Here is an 11,359-nt window from a genome sequence, read left to right as displayed (position 1 = left end):
TATCCTTTAGCCAAGGAAACTGATGAAGTGCAGCCGGCACTGCAGCAGCAGCAATCCCTTCCACAGTGCATCCTCTTTACTGGCCTGTGCTGGAAACCATGTATCAAATATCCTGACAACTGGGCCATGAGGAAATACCCTTGTCTTTAGCTGCCACCACTGGGGTGAGCGGAGGTTGGCCCAAAGCCACGGTGCCATCCAAGGAGGCAAGAAGGAGTGGCGTGTGCCCCATTTCCAGTGGTGGCTGCACAAAAACGTATCCAGATTGCCAGGGGCACGCCTGGTCCCCACAGCTGGTGAAGGCCTGGCTCCACCTGGACTGCAGTAGGGCCAGGCTGTGGCCCCTGTTTCACGCCCCCCAATTCAGAGTGATTCTGGGCCGCTTTTCTGCCTGGAGTTTCCCCGTTCTGAGGGCCCACTGTCCGGTGCGCCTTCTCTCTGCCCTTCCCTGACTTCCTCCAGTCTCCCCAGGCTGGGTCCGAGGGCCTGCAGTGACAATAGGCTGGCTGGGCCCAGGCCATTGGCTTGGCCCCCAAGAGGACCCCAGCACCTCCCTACCCTGCAATCTCTTGCTGTCAGGCTGCAGCAGATCCTTCTGGAACAACGTGGGGTGGACACTTTTCTTGTATAATATCAGTTTGCCTGTGGAAAGTGTTTCTTTTCTGTACATGAAAGCTCTGTTCAGCTGTAAGAGCCAGATTTACATCTTCCTGTTTTTCCCCAAAGAGCAATCTTTGGTGTCTTTACTATAAAAACGTCATGTATTCATTATTTAAAAATAAATAATACAGAAAACTTCCAATATAAAGTAGAAACTGAAAGACCCTGTGCCCTACCTCTCAAATCCCTACAACATTTGGGGTACAGTCTTCCAGATGCCTTCTTTCTGAGGCTGGGAAGCTGGCAAAGGCACTCCCTGTCTGCGCACCCCTCTTGTGTGGAGTACGCCATGGGTGTTTTCTGTTCTCCATATACCAGGAGAAACCAGCCACCTCTCTTGGATGTCTCCAGGGCCCCACTTTGTGAATGCCCCACAGGCTGAGCCCCCACCCTACTGAGGGGCATTTGGGCATTTCTGAGGCCTAGGCTCCAGCTCTTGGCGGCTGCGAGGTCTTTTGAGGCGTAGCGCCCCCACCACAGGTGAAGGGCATGGCCGCCCCCTCCAGGGCCAGAGCCACTTAGCTGGGGGCGTTACAGGGGTTTCTCTGTTTTCTCCTCTGTTGAATGGGGCAGTGATTGCTGCCTCTACTTCCAGGCCAAGGTGTAGCCATTGTCAGTAGCGCCCAGGTAAGGGCACAGCTCGCCAAGTGCCAGGCACTTTTCCGGGTGCTGGCAATGTGAAGAAGAAACACGTGGTGTCTGTCCGGGACTGTCTCCCGGAGCCCCAGTGAGGACAAGGCAGCCAAGAGCAGAACTACAGGCAAGGTAGCCTCTGGAGGGGACTCCTGATCTCCAGGTTGGAGGAGGCTGAGGCGGCAGAGGGGTTGTAGACAGGTGGGCTCATGCCTGAGGCCTGGCAGAGGCAGCGCTGGGAAAACAGGAATGAAACCCACCAAGCGCCAGCTACCCTGGGAGTCCTGATCCCAGTGGCCCTCAGCTCTGGTTGCATGTCAGTGTCATCTGGGGACTTCTTTGTTTTGACACAGGGTCTTGGTCTTGCTCTGTCACCCAGGCTGGAGTGCAGTGGCATGATCACAGCTCACTGCAGCCTCTAACTCCCAGGCACAAGTGATCCTCCCACCTCAGCCTCTCAAGCAGCTGGGACTATAGATGCACCACCATGCCTAGCTAATTTTTAGATATTTGGTAGAGATGGGATCTCATCATGTTGCCCAGGCTGGTCTCGAACTCTTGGGCTCAAGCAATCTGCCCACTCGACCTCATTACCTAATTGTATCTGTGAAGACTCTATTTCCAAATGAGAATCTTCCAAGGAGAGAAACCACCAACCACCAAGAGAAAAACACCACCACCACAATCATTCCAGTTCCAGCAGATCTCCCAGGGAGCAGGTCCAGCTGCCCCCAGCCCCAAGGCCCAGCTCCCTCAGAGGATCCACCCACCCGGATGCCACCCCCACCAACCCCAACATCCAGGAGCAGGGGGATCCCATTACTGCAAATGGTCTTGAGACTTTATTAGATGGGAGGAAGGACCCTCCAAACTTCAAATGCCCAGGTTCTTGTGTCATTTCTATCATTGTTTATGCTTCCGCAAAGCATAAAGCATGACCTTTGTAGAAAAGTCTGAAAGTCTAAATAAGTAAAATAGGAATTGAGAGCGCACACACCCTCTCCTAAAACACAGATGGCCAGACAGGACTGAGCACGCTGTGTGGGTCAGGCCTCAGCCATGCACTGGTCACCTCTGAGGGGTTTTTATGTTTTTTGTTTTAATTAGATTTTTTTTTTTTTTTTGAGATGGAGTCTCGCTCTGTCGCCCAGGCTGGAGTGCAGTGGTGCGATCTCGGCTCACACTGTAAGCTCCTCCTCCCGGGTTCACGCCATTCTCCTGTCTCAGCCTCCCGAGTAGCTGGGACTAGGGCGTCCGCCACAATGCACGGCTAATTTTTTTGTATTTTTAGTAGAGACGGGGTTTCACCGTGTTAGCCAGGATGGTCTCGATCTCCTGACATCGTGATCTGCCCACCTCGGCCTCCCAAAGTGCTGGGATTACAGGCTTGAGCCACCGCGCCCGGCCTTTTTTTTGTCTTTTTGAGACAATGTCCCCCTCTGGTTACCCAGGCTGGAGTGCAGTGGCCCAATCTCTGCTCACTGCAGCCTTGACCTCACGGGCTCAGGTAATTCTCCCACCTCAGCCTCCCAAGTAGCTGGTATTACAGGCCTGAGCCACCACGCCTGGGTAATTTTTTGTTGTTGTTTTTGGAGCAGGGGAAGGGTGCTCTATGTTGCCCAGGCTGGACTTGTTGCCTCTGCCTCCCAGAGTGCTGGGTTTACAGGCCTGAGCCACGGCGCTCCGCATTAATTTCTTTTTAGAGATGAGGTTTCACTATGTTGCCCAGGCTGGACTTGAATTTCTGGGCTCAAGGAATCCTCCTGCCTCAGCCTCCCAGCTTACCTCTGAGGTTTATAACCGACGCTATGTTCTTAATCCCTCAACCAGGAGCCTTTAAATGGTTTCAAATTTTCCCCATTACAGGAATAACTTGCTAATAATAATTAGCAATTGTTTCAAAAGTAACCTCACCCCAAAAAAGAGAACGTTTCTGAAAAAAATGCACATTAGACTTGAAGACCCCCAATGGCACGGTTGAACATGGAAATGAACCAGCCTCAAAAGTCCCAGCGTAGGGGTTATTTTCCAATCAAATTGGATGCCTTTCTACAAAATGTGATGTGGACAGGCTGGGGCTGGTACCTTCACCGCAGCCCAGAGGGCACCATGAGAGGGAGAACAGGGCGGGCGAAACAGGCCAGCTCCTCCCCAGCCCTCTGCCGTGCTCTGCTTCAGGGGGCTGATCTGAGGGCCCAGTGCGCACTGCTTTTCCTCCTTGTCCGACAGGGTCTCCCGCAGGCCAGAACTAGGCTGCTGGGACACTGCGGGGCTCAGGGCGTGGGGGAAGAGACGCAGGCAGTGGCTAGTCCCGTCCTGTCCGCGGAGGTGACCCAGCCCCGACCTCTTCGCAGAGGAAGTGTTCTCCAACCTGGGACCTGGGGGATGAGCAGGGGTTAGGCTTACGTCCCAACCACTAACGGGGCTGGTTGAAAGCGGCTCCCAGGCGGAGGGGCCCTCCGCGATGTTCTCAAGGAGTAGCGCGAGGGGACGACATGGGAGGTGGGGTTCTCACATCAGCGGGCGCACGGAGTGCAGGAGGCACCGACCCGCCGCGGACGGGATTGAACTAGGGAACTGGGAGGGCGCAGGAGATAAAGACGGCCGGGGCCCACGGAGAGAGGTGGTGCCCAGTGTCCCGCGAGGATGTGGTGCCACCCGGAGAAGGTCCCGGGAGCGGGGACCCGGGACCCCCCGGAACCACACACGCGGTCTCCACCTTGCCCCGCCCCATTTAAAGAGGCGGAGGAACGCAGGGCGCGCGCCGCGCGGAGGAATATTTGCATATGGCGCGGCGTTTCTTCGGAGGCTTGTGATTGGTTGCTGACTGCGGCGCGAAGCGCAGTTGACTTGCGCCGCGCTCGGCGAATCGCAGCCTGTCTTGCTCGAGGAGAGAGGAGCTAGGAGCCTCGGCCAATGGGAGCCGGCGTTGTTGGAGGCCACGGCGGCGCAGCCCCAAAGCGAGCGAAGCTAGGGTCGCCGCCACTGCCGCAGGAGGCGTGAGGTGCGGAGACACGGGTGCTGGGCCGGTAACGGCGCGCTGGGGAGGGCGGCCGGGCCCGGACGGGCGGGTGGGGCCGCGGGTCCGGCGCGGGCGCGGCGGCGGCCATCTCTGGAAGCCTCGGGGCGGTGGGGCAGGGGCGGGGCCGCGTTCCGTTCGGGGCAGGCAGCGGCGGCCGCGGCGGGGCCTGGGGCTTGGGGCCTGGAGCCCGGGCCTGGGGCGCTGGCGGGAGGCCCCTCCCAACTCCCGGCGCGCCTCGCCCGGCTGCCCGCCTCACTGAAGGTCAAGGCGCTTTGTTCTGCGCCGCGGGCGGCCTCCTGGGCGGCGGCCCCGCGGAGGAGGCGAAGACGGCGAGAGGCGGCGGCCGCTCAAATCTCCCGCTAGCCCAGCCCGCCCCGCGTGCGGGGGCTGTGGCGGTTACACGGCCGGGCGCGCCGGAGCGTTCAGGCTTCCCGTTTTTAAGGTGGAGACGTCCAGGACTTCTTTATTAGATGTTTAGGAATTTGAGTTTTTCCGCAGGGCGATTGTCATCGTGAGCCTCTGTGGGGTCAGGCTGGGCTAACTGGGGTTTTGATGTCAGTTTGGTGTGGCCGAGGGCATGTCTGACGGGGAAGAAAGTCCTTGGCGTTGCTTCTTAGCTGTTGGGAGCTGTGCGGTGCGAGCGAGCTGCTGGGCGGCGTGCGCTCCCCGAGGACTGGCCTGAGTGGCCTTAGACTAGTTACTCACGGGACTTGGTTTCCCAGCCAAGGTGGGCAGCAAGTCTGTTTACTATTTAAAACCGTCTTTCACAAGGGAAAAGCAAAATCTCCAAAAAAAAATTGTACATGTTATGGATGGGAAAGTGCCATGCTTTTCTTTCAGTTCAGAGATGGTGGAAGAGGTCACATTTGTATTTTTTGACCTGACCAGAGTCTTTGTTTTTTTCAATTTTCCCCTTCTGAATGCTTTCCGTTCACCCCAGCGAAGGATGGCCTGGTCATGATAAAACTTTCCACCGTCCACAGTTCTCTAAGTCTGATTGCGGGGCAGGAGGCAGACATGTTTAGGGTCCAGTAAAGGGGACTCCAGCCTTGGGACCTTTAGACCCTAACGTGTGTGTCACATCACCTGCCTGGGTGACTGTGCGCTCCTCTGGCAGGAAGGTCCGCCATTTCATTATGTTCTCGGAGGAATCGTCGGGGCACATTCGTCTGTGCTTTGGTTCGCATCCCCCAGTCTGCATTACTTTTTCCTGTAGTAATCCGTGCCTTATCCTCCTGCATTAGGTTTACGGGGTGAAAATAGACTTTTAAAAATTCTCTTACCTTAAAAATATACAAATATGTAGACTAGGTTGTTGGACCTTAAAGGTAAGTCTTTCTAAGTTACTGCCTTCCTGTGATAGTAACTATACCTCTAAATGACTAATACCTGCACTGCGCACCAGGGACTCCTTCAGCCTGTTTGCGTGTGTTAACTCATTTCATAATCTAATAACCTGAGATAGATGCTATTGTTTTTCCATTTAACTACTCTGGAAGCTGAGGCCCTGGGAGGTTAGGTATAATGACTTGTCCGAGGTGACAAAGCTTAAAGACCCAGGCAGTTTTAACTGTACCCAGGGTTACTGCTTCTGTAGAGGGAATGAAAGAAGTTTTAATGAGAAATTGTTTTCATCATTGTGCTAAGCTTAACTGAACTCTAGCTTACGAGGTTTTGAGCTGGTTGATCATTTCCATCTCAAAATTCTCTTATTCCACAGAATGCCAAATGCCTCCTATAGTAGAATTTTGAGATTCAGACTGGGATGAGCAATTGCTAATGGAATAAATAATATGCAAATGTAAAATGAAGTTCAGAGAAAGCAACGTGGTGATAGAATGGGGAAGTAATCCAAAGATAAAATGAGTGACTACAGAGAGAGAGAAAATTAGTTATTTAGTAGTAGTTCACAAGTTTACTTAGAGATATTTTTACTAGAATTTCAGGGCCTTATGATGTGATTTTTATGAACCATTTTAACACGTTACTGCCGTCTTAAATAGCTGTTATTACATATCCAATTGCAGTCTTTTTTTTTTTTTCCTGGTTGAGCAGTGTTAGCTTCAGAATGTCTGCAGTTATTTGTGCCTATATGTCATAGTATCTTAACACTTTTGTGAATTTTGTTGTGTAAGCTTTAAATCCGGTACTGTTTTTCAAAATGAATATGGAGTAGTCATTGGAGAAATTGGTTGAATTCTTTGCAGTAGCAAATAAATTTTAATCATTTTTAAGTTTGATAAGTTTGGTAAACTGAATTCTGAGAAGTTTACACATGTTTTAGGATGTCCTCAAAATGTACAGGGCATTGTGTTTTGCAAATTAGCCATTTAGCCATCAGATTCTTCTGTAGAATTTTGATCTTTTTGCCCATATGAGAGGTAGTTCTTATTTGTATGGAGGTTAAGTACCTGCGGATGGGATGTGTTCATCACCACTTTACAGTATGAATTTGAATTTGAAACTGAAATGAAAACTTTTCCTAACCTGTCAGAGTTTTTAGTAGCCTCTTGTTATTGACCGCATGTTAATTCCCTTTGTTAGCTATTCGCAGCTAAGTGTGGGGACTGAAATCTTCATTTTGTTTTCCTTCTTTTGAGCAGTTGATAGTCTCTAGCATCAGGAGGAGGTGACCTCAAATATATATGTATATATAGTAGTGCTTTTCTTCCTTCCCTTTAGTTGTCTGCAGTTTAAAAATTATTGTGATAAGTTTATGTTGTACTTCCAAAAATGTTGCCAAAGAGCCTATATTTTTCAGTTTGTTTTGGAAGAAAAATACTTTGTGGGCAAGAAGGTGATTTAAATTCCTGACGGCCTAAGAGGCGTCAGCTGTGTGAAATAGGCGAGTGCTGTTACTGCTTGAAACCATGATGGTTTATATTTGAATAAGACAGCAGAGATGAGCTTGTTGGGAGTTTGGCCTGAGATTGCTAGCTAAGGAATGCTTGCTTTTTTGCTTAAAGGGAAATGTGTTTTAGGCTTCCAGAGTAGAAATCTGATATTACTTACTTTGATTCTTCGACCACTATGGTGATAGGAAGTAGCTGATCTCTGCAGGAAACTGCTGTTACCTGGCCTCAGCTGAATTTTTGTGGGACCTCTTGAGGTAAGCAAATTTATGCCTCCCGAAACTATAGTTGTAAGGTTTGTCTTTGAGCATATAGTAATGGAAAACCCTTATCAATAGGTAGATAGTAAATAATTTTGTATTTGGCTGCTAATGAAATTTTTAAGAAATAGTTTGTGGTGATATAAATTAGTTTTCATCTGGCAGTCATTGGTTTTCCACCCTGCCCTCTTAAGAGAGAACAGGGTTGCTTTACTTTGTTTGCCAGAGCTTTACATTTTGCATTTAGTAACAGAGGCATTGTGTTTTTATAGTATGAAAACAACGAAAGATCACTTTGTGAACTTTACTTTTTGATTTTGACCACTTCCTGTGTAACCTTAAGTTTCTTACAAGTATCCCCTGTTAACTGTTAAAAACGAAATGTATGTTCATTTCATGTCCTTGGGACTTTTAAAAATGCAGTGTGCATTATCCGGAAAAGCCTGTTCAAAAACAAGATGAGATAATTTCTGTTTAATTTGTGGTAGAAAGAATGACTGTACACTTTTATGTGCAAAGGTTTTAAGTATAATAATTAAAATAGTACTTGTTTACTCAGTTACCGAAAAGTAGCTTTCAGTGATTTGCATCTGTTTACTTATTCATGAGCATCTATGTACTGGGCACAGTTCTAGGTACTGGGGCCTCCCGCAGAATAAAACAGAAGTCTTTGTCCTTGTTTCTGCTATGGGAGACAGACGAACAAGTTAAATGGTGGCAGGTGCTTTTGAAAAACAGTGCAGAGGAGTAGGGACTTTGGTGGTTGCAATTTGAAATAGGTAGAGAGGGAAGTGCCTTACCGACAAGATGACAAGATCTTTTAATATGTACTGGATTAAGAAGTTAGCCTCATTGAGTCGTATGCTAATGAACTGCCCAGAAAAGAAGGGTGGAGGAGATGGGAGTGCAGCAGTGAAGACTGCTGCGCCCCAAGTAAAATGTAGTGTTTTGGTTAAGGAAAGGAAATCATTTTTTGCTTTCTTCTTGAAACCCCAGGGCTTGGCACCCCACAAGTCTCTGAAGAGACAGTCTGCTGCTGTTCGGAGGCAGGTATTTCAGTAGATCTTGTAAGCAAACATGAATGACTAAGGCAGTGTTTCTCCTCTGTGTCTTCAGAAACTGCTTGAGATGTGTGCATGGCGTCCCGGGCACCATGCGTGCTGTGTACTGGTACCACAGAGACAAGTTGTCATTTGGTAGCAGTGAGTTAAGCAAAGATTTCTTGGCAACCAGTCTCATCCCGAGTCTATTGCTGGGCCTTGGGACTTCTGTATTGAGCAAGTAGACAGGGTCCCTGCCCTCGTGGAACTTGTTCTTTAGTGGGCAAACATGTATTATTCATTGCTTTTTTTTTTTTTTTGAGATGGAGTCTCGCTCTGATGCCCAGGCTGGAGTGCAGTGGCGCGATCTCGGCTCACTGCAGCCTCTGCCTCCCAGGTTCAAGCAATTCTCCTGTCTCAGCCTCCCGAGTAGCTGGGATTACAGGTGCTCACCACCACGCCTGGGTAATTTTTGTATCTTTTTAGTAGAGACGGGTTTCACCATATTGGTCAGGCTGGTCTCGAACTCCTGACCTCAGGTGGTCTGCCCACCTGGGCCTCTCAAAGTGCTGGGATTACAGGCGTGAGCCACCGTGCCCAGCCTATTCATTGCTTTTAAACATTATCATGGGCCTGGCATGGTGGCTCATGCCTGTAATCACAGCACTTTGGGAAGCTGAGGTGGGCAGATCACCTGAGGGTCAGGAGTTTGAGACCCTCTCCCGCCTGGGTGACAGAGCGAGACTCCACCTCAAAAAACAACAACAACAACAAAAAACCCAGAACATTATCATGGAAAGTTTAACAACATGATTAACTTCTGATCCTGGAGAGTGGTAATGATAGACTGGATCAGGAGTCTACTGGCCTGGGCAATAGAAATGAAATCTGGACTGTCTCAGGGCTTCGTATAATCACCAGCTTTTGTGGGTGGGGATGTTGGGGTGTCCTACAGGGGTATCTTGATTCCTTCTGAGAACAGATCATTTCTTTGTCCTTTCTGATGTCCTAATCTAAAACATCCAGTACTCCTGGAGGATTTGAACTTGTGCCCAATGGCTGGTCAGACTCTCTTGGATTGAGAATGTTGGATTGCCATTCCTCAGACTGAATGTGGGCCAAGCAATTGTGCTTTAGAAATTTATCTAAGAGGCTGAGTGCGGTGGCTCATACCTGTAATCCCAGCACTTTGGGAGGTTGAGGCAGGTGGATCACCTGAGGTCGGGAGTTCGAGACCAAGCCTGGCCAACATGGTGAAACCCTGTCTCTACTAAAAATACAAAAAAAAAAAAAAATTAGCTGGGCATGGTGGTGGGCACCTGTAACTCCAGCTACTTGGGAGGCTGAGGCAGGAGAAACTGAGAGGTGGAGGTTGCAGTGAGCCGAGATCGCGCCACTGCACGCCAGCCTGGGCAACAAGTGCGAAACTCTATCTCAAAAAAAAAAAAAAAAAAAAAAAATTACTACCATCCCTAATTTTGTAGGATTTATAGGATTTGTAAGGAAATTATAAGGAGTCTTGTGAAAACATTAATTACATTTGAATTAATTTTAATCCTTCAGTTATCTCCCATAAAGACATTGAGGACCTTTGAGTTTATTAAGACAGAGTAAATATATAAAAGTTTTGGGGAGTACGACTACACTCTCTAGCTTTGTCTCTCAAACATGGCCCAATTTTTTTTTTCCTTTCTTTTTCTTTTTTTTTTTTTGAGACAGGGTCTGGCTCTGTCGCCCAGACTGGAATCTAGTGGGACAATCTTGGCTCACTACAACCTCCGCCCCCCAGGTTCAAGCAATTCTCCTGCCTCAGCCTCCTGAGTAGCTGGGACCCCAGGCGTGTGCCACCATGCCCAGCTGATTTTTGTATTTTTAATGGAGATGGAGTTTCACCACGTTGGCCAGGCTGACCTCGAACTCCCGACCTCATGTGATCCGCCCGCCTTGGTCTCCCAAAGTCCTGGGATTACAGGCGTGAGCCACCGTGCCTGGCCATGGCCCAATTTTATAGTTACTCTAGCTATAGAGTAGATGTTTTCAGTTCAAAATTAGGAATTTAAGGTTATATTTTGTTACAAAAATCTTTAAAAATTTCATATGAAAACAGTTGTTTGGGGTACAAAGAAGTTAATCCATAAATAGGATTGTTACAGTGACTAATATAAATAAAAGAACATTTGTGTAATCATGGGAATTATTTTATTTTATTTTTCCTCGACCCAATTAACTGGGTGAAAATTTGCTTGCCAGTTCAGATTTAGAATTGTAGACACAGTTAAAGTTTTTGACCTTGGGAGGGAACCTGAACTTTAGAAAATTTAGAACATTCTTTTGCCTGGTATCCCTTTCATAATTTAACTTGATTGTCTTTTATTTATTTTTAGTTATTATTTATTAACACAAAATTATATTTATGATGTATAATACGATGTTTTGAAGTACTATACATTGTGGAATGGCTAAGTCAAGTTAATTCACATTAGGTGGTATACTGATTCTGACAAGAACACTTAACATCTACTCTCAGCAATTTTTCAATTATGTGATACGTTGTTGTTAACTATAGTCACCAGGTTGTATAGATCCCTTGATTGCCTTTTAAAAGTGAGAGAACCTTCTGGATGAGTCTTCGGGCTGTGGTTTTATAAGACTAGTATTAAACTGAACATAACATTTAAAACAAACAGATATTTATTTTCCTCAAACCTGTATATTTGATAGTTCCTTATAACTTTCTGTTTTAAGGGTGATAGGGATTGATAAACAAAAATAATTTGTGGTGCTGAAACTTGACTGAACTCTAGCTTGTTTATAATACCACCTCTCTACATTGTCTTTCCTTATTCAGGTTGAGCATTCCTGATCCCAAAATCAAAAATCCAAATGCTCCAA

The 11,359-nt window shown here is 47.9% G+C and overlaps 1 protein-coding gene across 13 annotated transcripts in view; it reads left to right on the top strand.

The window, feature by feature from the left end:
• Positions 1-4,169: 4,169 nt before the first annotated feature.
• The window catches only part of NAP1L4 (nucleosome assembly protein 1 like 4), a 48,241-nt gene continuing 41,051 nt past the window's right edge, over positions 4,170-11,359 (top strand). For 2 of the 13 annotated variants that reach the window (XM_008969078.4, XM_003816044.7), the window contains exon 1: positions 4,170-4,297. The gene's annotated coding sequence lies outside the window, so the exon portion shown is untranslated. Of the gene's footprint in view, positions 4,323-4,442; positions 5,043-7,355; positions 7,425-8,423; positions 8,478-11,359 lie in introns of those variants that run through there. The other 11 variants (XM_063608055.1, XM_063608056.1, XM_063608054.1 and 8 more) reach the window with 11 other exon arrangements.

The sequence above is a fragment of the Pan paniscus genome, chromosome 9 (assembly GCF_029289425.2).
Source record: "Pan paniscus chromosome 9, NHGRI_mPanPan1-v2.0_pri, whole genome shotgun sequence".
NCBI classification, from domain to species: domain Eukaryota; kingdom Metazoa; phylum Chordata; class Mammalia; order Primates; family Hominidae; genus Pan; species Pan paniscus.
The sequence above is the reverse complement of the archived record's forward strand: the minus strand, read 5'-3'. Positions and strand labels throughout refer to the sequence as shown.